We start from the raw sequence: 9,822 nt of genomic DNA, 5'->3' as shown, positions 1-9,822 counted from the left end.
CCATTCATTTGCATTGAAAGCACCCACAGAGCTGAACTGTTCTCAGAAAATCTTCGTTTGTGTTCAGCAGAAGAAAGAAAGGCATACACATCTGGGATGGTATGAGGGTCAGTAAAGAATGAGAGAATTTTTGGGTGAACTATCACTTTAAGCACCTGTTCTTATGAGAGCAACAGTGAATGCTGTTACATTACATTTGAAGATTGTACTGTAGATCTTTGCAATATATGTGTTTTATGTTGGTCATGCAACTGTACAGTATGAGACATTTTTCATTCAGAGAATTTATTCATTTGCCGTTGTATATTTTGTAAAGCTTTCAGTGCACTTTATCATCTAATGTGCAGATCGCCACCTCATTGCCACTGCCAGCTGTAATTCAATGCCCCTTAAACAAGTACCAAACTAGTAACACTCAAGGTTTCATTTGATGTACTACATTAGGAGAATGTATAAAGGAAAATCACAATGTAAAAATATAATAATATATTTTTTATAAACCTGAGTTATGAATTTTGATATCATTTATTCTCACTCATGTTGTTTCAAATCTGTATGACTGACTTTATTCTGTGAAAAGGGTATGTTAGGCTCAGTTTTTTTTTTCCGTACATTGAAAGTGAATGGTGACTGAGGCATTCTGCCTAACATTTCCTTTTGTATTTCACTGAAAAAAAGAACATCATAGGGTTTGGAACAACATTGGGGTGAGTAAATGATGACAGAATTGTCATTTTTTTGGTAAACTTTTCCTTGCTTCTATGTTCCCCAAATAGTTACGATTTGTTTCATTGCTGTATTGATATATTGGCAAATATTTCATACTACATTGCCATACCACACTGTTTCAGTATTTTAGAGATCTTATTGTAGCAACAGAGAACCTACACAATGCCTGTTCTATAAGCTCACCATATAGATATGAAAATGGAGAATTTGCCTCTTCCCTGACTTTTTCACTCTCTAAACTGTCATAGTACTTGTAGACGAACCATAGGACTGACCGATTCCTGCATCTGTGTGTGTTGAATAAGGACGTCAGTCATTTACAACACTGTGTATCTGCTTTGGGTAAAGATTGTGTAATGCCTGAATCATTCTCCACTCTCTGTTACTACACTGAATTAGCTATACAGTGGGTCATGTTATTTATTGCCAGTGATATATTTTTAAATTATTGATATCAATGGGATTTTTTTTTTTTTTTTTTAAGGTTTGTTTTATTTTCTTTCTTACATTTTATTTGCCATTCTGTCAATAAATATCATTGTAAAATACCTAAAAACTGTTTCCATACCAGTATTTAACAATGTTATTGTTCTGTATAGTGAAGAATATCAGTAAATACATCTGGAAAATACAATCGCAACTGACTTGTGTTTTGTTTTTTATGCATATATATATGGGAGACCGGGGCTGGTTGTCACATGGGAAATATCTCAGTATCTTTAAGGTTTTGAGTTAGAAGTCCAGTTACAAAAATGCATGTTGTCTCTAGCTGTGGATTTGTACATTGATTTCAAACACCTAGTTCAAAATGGTCATAAATTACAATTATTTTTTTAAAATATTTTTGTAATAAAGCTGTTGGGTAAGCAAGTGAATACAATAAAAACACACTGGCATACATTCAGGAAAGGGTCAAGATAGATTTGAACTGTGTTTTCAGGATAATGGTGTTTTTCACAAATGTCATGTTGGGGCAAGCTGTCAATATATTTATTTATTTATTTATTACAATTTCTGGCGAAAATAAAAGTTTGGTATTTAGGCCTTCGAGACTTTAGGGCTGTGGTGAGGAACGTCCGGCTTTAGGGTTGAATAAGACCCGCAAGACCAATTTAACTGCCCCCCGGTGCCATTCAAGAATTAATTTTATAAGCATAAAAATGGCCTTTATTCTGTTAACTGTAAATAAACCATTTAAATAATTATTAAAAAATAATAATGCAAAATACTGTATAATGTACAGAATGCACCTGCACATTATTTTTTAACCCACAAGCAGAAATTGCAATCGATTGTATGGCCGTGAATAATTTTGTAAATACTCGAATGGCCCTTGATAAGTAAAAGGTTTCTCACCCCTGCTTTAGGGTACGTGCTTAAAATATTCACTCTCCCCTGTTTCCTGCCAGTGTCACCTATCTTCATCCATAATCCTTCTGGTATACTTAGATTTTGGGATTTACATACAGTATATATGTCAGTGACATAACAGGAAGTTGTAACAACTAAGAAAGAGGGGTGAAGACGTGCTGTAGGTTGCCTGGGATTGGAGGAAAGAACTGATTAGCCTGGCTTTATCCTTTCTGGGCCAGATGGTGTACTAGGCTTACCTGTGGCCCCCTGCCTGTTATATTGTTTCAATATTTAGCAAGAGTTAATTAATTATTTAAATGTCACCCAAACTTTAGTGCTACACACAAAATTTATAGTATCTTTCTAGGCAAATCTGTTTTATGTTTATTGTGAACTGTCCTGGCAATGTGTAATACTTACATTTTTGTAAGATAACACTCAATTAGTATTGAAATGTATTTTAAATATGTAAGCCTATATTTAACCTTTTAAATATTGTAATATATTTCAAATGTATATATATATATATATATATATATACAGTATATACACTGATCAGCCACAACATTAAAACCACTGACAGGTAAAGTGAATAACATCGATTATCTCATGACAATGGCACCTGTCAAGGGGTGGGATATATTAGGCAGCATCAATAAAGGTCACTGTTCATGACTCCACTATCAGAAAGACACTGGCCAAAAATCCCATCTATGGAAGAGTGAAAACCACTGCTAACCCAGAATAACATTAATACTTGTCTGAATTTTGCCAGAACACACCTTGATGATCCTCAAACCTTTTGGGAGACTGTTCTGTGGACTGATGAGAAACAAAAGTGGAACTGTTTGGAAGACAGGGGTCCTGTTACGTCTGGTGTAAATCAAACACAGAATTCCACAAAAAGAACATCATACCTACGGTCAAGCATGGTGGTGGTTGTGTGATGGAGTGGGGATGCTTTGCTGCTTCAGGGCCAGGGCGACTTGCAATAATTGAGGGAAATATGAATTCTGCTCTCTACCAGAAGATCCTAAAGGAGAACCTCCGGTCATCAGTCCATGAGTTGAAGCTCAAGCGCAACTGGATTATGCAGCAAGACAATGATCCAAAGCATATGAGTAAGTCCACCTCTGAATGGCTCGAAAAAAGCTAAATTAAAGTTTTAGAGTGGCCTAGTCAAAGTCCTGACTTGAAACCGATTGAGATGCTGTGGTAGGACCTTAAACAGGCAGTTCATGCTCGAAAACCTTCCAATGTGTCTGAACTAAAGCAGTTCTGCAAAGAAGAGTGGGCCAAAATTCCACCACAGCATTGTGAAAGACTGATCTCCAGTTAATGGAAGCATTTGGTTGCAGTTGTTGCTGCTAAAGGCGGCAAAACCAGCTATTAAGTTTAAGAGAGAAGTTAGTTTTTCACATGGATGATATAGGTGTTGGATAACTATTTTGCTTCAATATATATATATTATATATTGAAGTTCTAAAACAATTAAGTATGAAAAATACACAAAAATAGAAGAAATCAGGAATATATATATATATATATATATATATATATACACTGGCGGCCAAAAGTTTGGAATAATGTACAGATTTAACTGTTTCAGAAGGAAATTGGTACTTTAATTCACCAAAATGGCATCCAACTGATCACAAAGTATAGTCAGGACATTACTGATGTAAAAAAACAGCACCATCACTATTTGAAAAAAGTAATTTTTGATCAAACCTAGACAGGCCCCATTTCCAGCAGCCATCACTCCAACACTTTATCCTTGAGTAATCATGCTAAATTACTAATTTGGTACTAGAAAATCACTTGCCAATATATCAAACACAGTTGAAAGCTATTTGGTCCGTTAAATGAAGCTTAACATTGTCTTTGTGTTTGTTTTTGACTTGCCACAGTATGCAATAGACTGGCATGTCTAAAGTTCAATATTAGGTCAAAAATGGCAAAAAAGAAACTCTAGAAACTCATCAGTCAATCATTGTTTTGAGGAATGAAGGCTATACAATGCTTGAAACTGCCAAAAAACTAAATATTTCATACAAAGGTGTACACTACAGTCTTCAAAGACAAAGGACAACTGGCTCTAATAAGGACAGAAAGAGATGTGGAAGGCCAGATGTACAACTAAACAAGAGGATAAGTACATCAGAGTCTCTAGTTTGAGAAATAGACGCCTCACATGTCCTCAGCTGACAGCTTCATTGAATTCTACCTGCTCAACACCAGTTTCATGTACAACAGTAAAGAGAAGACTCAGGGGTGCAGGCCTTATGGGAAGAATTGCAAAGAAAAAGCCACTTTTGAAACAGAAAAACAAAAAGAAAAGATTAGAGTGGGAAAAGAAACATGGACATTGGACAACAGATTATTGGAAAAGAGTGTTATGGATCTTAACCCCATTGAGCTTTTGTGGGATCAGCTAGACTGTAAGGTGCGTGGGAAGTGCCCGACAAGACAGCCACATCTATGGCAAGTGCTACAGGAAGCCTGGGGTGAAATGTCACCTGAGTATCTGGACAAACTGACAGCTAGAATGCCAAGGATCTGCAAAGCTGTCATTGGTGCACGTGGAGGATTTTTTGATAAGAACTCTTTGAAGTAGTTTAAGAAATTCTGATTTTTTCCCCCCAAACTGTAATAGTAATTGTTCACATTATTAATGTCCTGACTATACATTGTGATCAGCTGAATGCTTCTTTCGTGAATAAAAGTACCAAATTTTTTCCATAGAGCAAAATCTGTACATTATTCCAAACTTTTGGCTGCCAGTGTATACTGTATATATTATCTTACAATACTAAATAGGTTAAATATGCATATTTAATATCTAATATATTTAATATTTAACTTTATCTTTCAAAATGTATTTTGTTTTGCAGGGTTATAATAACAAAACCATTTGCACCACACCTGCTCAACTACTCAACAATTAATATATAACCTCCATCTTTTAAATCATGCAACCAATGTTTCAGTTATGTTTCTATATAGCTGATTATTGTCTAATAATGTATAATTTGTTTTAAATTTTGCATTTTAACTGTGTTGACTGGTGCTATTCTAAGGACATACCGATAAAACACATTTTGATGTCTGCCCTGCCTGCAACATCCTCCTATGAGTTCAAAGCCTACAGGATGCAACAGTACAACTTACATCAGGACAAATATGGTAACATGCTTGGAAGGTTCCTTATGGAAGGGAAAAATGTTTTAAAATGTAATCCACTGGAGAAAAATCCCATGTTGTTATCATTAAACTTGATACTTTTAATTGAAATGTGCAAGTCTACACAGATGTAATTACAACAAGTCTTAAATGCATTATTTGTATTATGATTATGACTTAAAATTTCAGTGACAGTTAACCCAAAAATGAAAATTCTGTCGTAATTTATACTCACCCCTTGACACAAACCCATATGACACAAAAGGAGTTATCATTCAAAATGTTCAGTCTAAGTCACCATTCACTTTCATAGAAAGGACAAAAAAAGCAATGGAAGTGAATGGTGACTGAAGCTAACATTCTGCGTAACACCTTTTGTGTTCCACAGAAGAAGAAAAAAGTAATATGGGTTTGGAACATCACGGGGGTGGGTGAGTAAATTATGACAGAATTTTCATTTTTGGTTGAACTATCCCTTCAAGCACTTGATCTCATCTTATAAAGGAAGATGGTGGACCAGCCAGTTTGGCTCTATTCTTTTTTTTCCTTACTGGTGTGGTGGGACATAAGTCACACAACTGGACCTTTTCATCCTGACCTTTGACACTCAGGTTGCCATGGAGCTATTGTGGTGGCAGGGCTGCAGACACAAGTCTGACTTGTTGCTGTGTGATCATGAAGCTGCCTGATTTTACCACAGAGCGCTACCTGGAGGCCAAAAGACAGAATGCAGCAGCTATGTTAATCCTGCTCCCCCAAAACATTTCTGCTGTACCAGAGGATATAGTGCAGGTCACTCATGAAATATTTATATACAGCGAAGCATGTTATATATGGGGGTATTTGGACAAAGGTTATTTGTGATTATGAAAGTAGATTGCTTAGATACCTCTCAATTCCCCAACCTGGTTAGCTAAAGGTCAGAAAATTTCCCCCACCATCCCCAGGGCTTCATGGTGACTGAATCTCAGATCTTACAGAAGGAAACTCTAATGCCTGTGTATGTGGTCCCAGAAGACGACCAGCTGCTCTGCGTGTATGAGGAGCTCAATCAAGCTGCAGCCACCAAGTCTGCCTCTGCGTTAGTGAGAGATGAGAGGGGGTACTTTCAAGTTTTATCTGTAAATACCAAAAGCACCCATATTTACCATTGTGTTTAGTCTATCACACTGGTATATGAGAATTATTGTCAGAAATTGAAGTTCACCCAAAAATGAAAATTATGTCATCATCATTTACTCACCCTCATGTTGTTCCAAACCTGAATTACTTTCTTCTGTGGAACACAAAAGGAGAAGTTAGGCAGAATGTTAGTGTTAATCACCATTCACTTTTATTGTATGGCAAAAAGATGCAATAAAAATGAATGGTGACTGAGACTATAATTTTGCTTAAAATCTTTTTTTTTTTTTTTTCATGGAAGAAAGGAAGTCATATGGGTTTGGAACATGCCAGAATCGTAATTATTTAGTGAACTATTCCTTTGACTTTATTTATTTTACTCTATGTCAGTTCTCCATTGTACAGTAACTGCAACAGTGTTTCAAAAATTAGTGAGCAACAACTCCCCCATCGAGCCAATTACTGATACCACCATCGTTACTTTAGAGGTGAGTATGGCAGCTGGCCTCACGCAGCAACTCTATCCTTTTTGGTAGAATGTAATAGTGTTGAGCTATACTGTAATTAAACCTGTCAGTCAAATAAACTGGAGAAGACCCCTATTGTAATTACGGCCCATTATGACACATTTGGTCTTGCACCGGTACGTCACCTTCATTAATGGCCCCCTTCACTCTCTTTAAGCTGATTTAAAGATATTTCTCATGTTTTCTTGATGATGGAAACAATCTTAGTTTCTAAAAACAATTATTTGATGTCTCATTCAGTAACCGGAACTATTGCATGATAATATCACAGTAATGTATTTTCAAACCACACAATAGCCATTTAAAAAAACAAAACCCAGAACCTTGATTACATTTGTTATTTAAGGCTCCTTTGCAGAATCCAGTCTTTTGCGTGACAATGTGGCATTCATTCTATGAGTGGACTCTCTTGGCACCGGAGATTAGCCTTTTCTGCATGTTTCACAATCACCTCAGCCTGGAACCCCTCAATATGACTTCATTCAGCAGTTGGAACAGGTTAGGTTGGATTATTTATGGGTTAGAAGTCAAACTATGTATCCTGCTTTGAACCTGAACTGTGATTTTCATTTGATCCTTCCCACAAGCCTATACCAATCTTTTCTGTGTTTCCAGATCATCCCCTGGGTGAGATATGGAGCTGTCCATAAGAAGATCAACCTGCAGGAAACCACAGTGGCTTGGGAACATGAGCGCTATGGAATGAAACGTATCCCAGGATTTACACTGTCAGAACCCCAAATCTGAGCTGGGAGGGTCTATCCTGGACACCATGTGAAAGAAACCCACCAAATCCTACCAATGTCAAATCACTTTAGACCACTAAAAAAAAGTGTAACTGAAGTTCTCTATAAATTTGTTTTAGATTACTTTAGATGTGCAGCTCTGTTACATCAAATATTTCAGGATACGATTTGAAAGACCCCTTGAAATTGCTTGATGAGTGTACTTACTATAAATAAAGGAAATTTGGGTGGGACCATTTGATTGGCCAAAGATCTGTTTTGTGCATAAGGTTCCCAAGGTCATAGAAAGCCTGGAAATATCAGGGAATTTAAAAAATCTGTTTTCTTAGAAAAATCATGCAAATTAATAAAACCTTAAAAGTAATAGAAAAGCAATGGAGATTTCAGTAGTGAATATACATTTTTCTGGTTATGCTCTGCTCTAAAGTATAAAAAATATCACCTAAATATTGCTCTTATTAGCTTGTGTAAGTAGAACTTATTTTCAGTAAATTGGTCAAAATGGTCATTAGTGAATCAGTCTGAATCAAAATGGTTTCCAGAAATCACAAACAACTGGAAAATTCCTCAATTGCAATGTAAGTCATTAATATTTTGGTCCGTTTTCACAAAAAAATCAAAAAGAAAAAAGGAAAAAAAAAAGAATGTAAATGTGTTTACTAAAAGTTCATTTTCTCAACTCTAAGAAGTACACTAGCAGGTAGACTTGGGTCTTGAAGTCAAAGACAGATCCACCATTTACCATAAATGCTTTTCTTGAGTATGTAGGACACAGATGGATATCAGGAAACTCAAGAGGAACACTGTTATTGTTGCAGAGTCCTTGGCAAGATTAATTTACAATCTTTCAGACAAGGTGAGGCAAACATTTGGACTGTCTAGACAATTTGAACCTGCACAGTAACCTTGACAAACACACACAAACTATATTTTTCTCTTCATCCAACCTACCTTATTATATGAACTGTCTTTTTTTGTGTCTCCTAAAGACATGCAGGGTTTCAAGGGCAGCTGGGTAATAATCATAATTTTCTTTTCTTTCATGCTGTTGTTCAGTTTATGTGACTAAATCAATGGCCACAGACCTAAGTTAGAGTAGTACTATATTTAATTTTTGACGTGAATGCAAACAAGGCTGTAAGGGATAGACTTCCAGTCTCTTCAATGACATGCACTGTATAAAGCTGTATAAAGATCCTAAAACAAAATTAATTTTCTCAACTTTTGTGAAACTTTTTTGTCTACTGAAAATGTTTAGGTCAGTTGAGTGATCAACACTAATTAAAAAATCAAATATGATGCTAATCTGATTAAGGTCCATTGACTTGATGATATCATACCCTTACAAAAAAGTAATGTAATTGAACCACGGTACAGTGAAAGTACTTAAAGATTACCATATTTCACATACCATGGTATTTACATGACACACTAAAGTAATTCAAGGAATACATGTCCAAAAAAAAAAAAAAAAAAAAAAAAAACACTGTACTAACATTGTCAATGTGTGGTCACACTTTACTTTGTGTCCCACATGAATTAAAGTTCAAGTTTGGTGAATGCTAATCTGCTAATTTGGATAGCAAATAGACATGCCCAATAGAGGATGTACACATACACAGAGATATAAACACACTAAGCCTGTGTTTTGTCTGAATTTTATAGGGATCCTGAAATCACCTTCTTTGATCAAACGAGTTAACCAATGAAGATGTACAGGTGAATGATTCATGTAATTGGCTGGTTTTGAAGCAAAGCTTAAAATGGCATTCACAACCCATTTTATTTCTGTAATGCATGTTACTTATTTCCAAATGAGATGGGTTATTCAATACAAAACAATGTAGGGCCTGACTTTACTTAACTGATTATTGGGAATAGATTGGATTGTGAAAAGTGGTCCCTGTATGACAAGTGGTTGGAAAAGATGGGTTGACCGAAAAGGACCTAAAAGCAACTAAAATTGTCTCCCAAACAGATGAGGTTTTTAAAGTTAATGCTCTATTGAGTTTTAAATCAACAAAACCTACCTCCCTACACTAAACCTTAAACCTAAACCAAAATGATAGTGTCATAAAAAGCAAACGTGAGATGAGATAAAGCAATTGCTGAAGCAACCACATCATTTTGTGGTGCTTCTATATCAATTTCGGCTCAAGCGT

The 9,822-nt window shown here is 35.8% G+C and overlaps 1 pseudogene; it reads left to right on the top strand.

Annotated features, from left to right (window-relative positions):
• Positions 1-5,186: 5,186 nt before the first annotated feature.
• On the top strand, positions 5,187-9,334 carry LOC127428531 (nicalin-1-like; annotated as a pseudogene).
• Positions 9,335-9,822: the final 488 nt, after the last annotated feature.

This window comes from Myxocyprinus asiaticus, chromosome 38 (assembly GCF_019703515.2).
Source record: "Myxocyprinus asiaticus isolate MX2 ecotype Aquarium Trade chromosome 38, UBuf_Myxa_2, whole genome shotgun sequence".
In the NCBI taxonomy this organism is placed as follows: domain Eukaryota; kingdom Metazoa; phylum Chordata; class Actinopteri; order Cypriniformes; family Catostomidae; genus Myxocyprinus; species Myxocyprinus asiaticus.
The sequence above is the reverse complement of the archived record's forward strand: the minus strand, read 5'-3'. Positions and strand labels throughout refer to the sequence as shown.